This window comes from Cynoglossus semilaevis, unplaced genomic scaffold (genome assembly GCF_000523025.1).
Source record: "Cynoglossus semilaevis isolate Cse_v1.0 unplaced genomic scaffold, Cse_v1.0 C18674622, whole genome shotgun sequence".
NCBI lineage: Eukaryota > Metazoa > Chordata > Actinopteri > Pleuronectiformes > Cynoglossidae > Cynoglossus > Cynoglossus semilaevis.
The window spans coordinates 1-393 of NW_007597504.1; the positions used below are offsets into that span (position 1 = coordinate 1).

Below are 393 nucleotides of genomic sequence, written 5' to 3' on the forward strand. Positions count from 1 at the left end.
GTGAAAGCCAACAACATGTCACTTCCTCTTCCTGTTGATGACATCATGAAGCCCTGGGTCCTGCAGATGGGCTTCCCTGTGGTTACCATAGATACCAGCACAGGAAACGTGTCACAGATGTACTTCCTGCTGGATCCAGAGTCCAACGTCACAGTCCAGTCTCCATACAAGTACAGGACAGAGTTCTACTAGCATTTAGCCACTAGGGGGCAGTCCAGGTGCATCTTAACATTAGAACCTTTTTTTTCCTTAATTTGTGATTATTGTTTTTGCTCCTCCTCGTCCTGATGCCCCTCCCACTTCAGGTACGAGTGGCTGATTCCTGTCAGATGGATGAAGTCAGGTGACGTTAAGAGCGACATCTGGTGGCTGCTGAAGAAAAATGGTGTGTGT

General features: G+C 47.8%; 1 long non-coding RNA gene across 1 annotated transcript; it reads left to right on the forward strand.

Moving 5' to 3' along the window:
- The first annotated feature begins 6 nt into the window (after positions 1–6).
- Positions 7–377, forward strand: LOC112486736 (uncharacterized). Its single transcript, XR_003049204.1, has 2 exons — positions 7–170; positions 306–377. It is a non-coding gene; the product is annotated as an uncharacterized LOC112486736 (long non-coding RNA).
- The last annotated feature ends 16 nt before the right edge of the window (positions 378–393 follow it).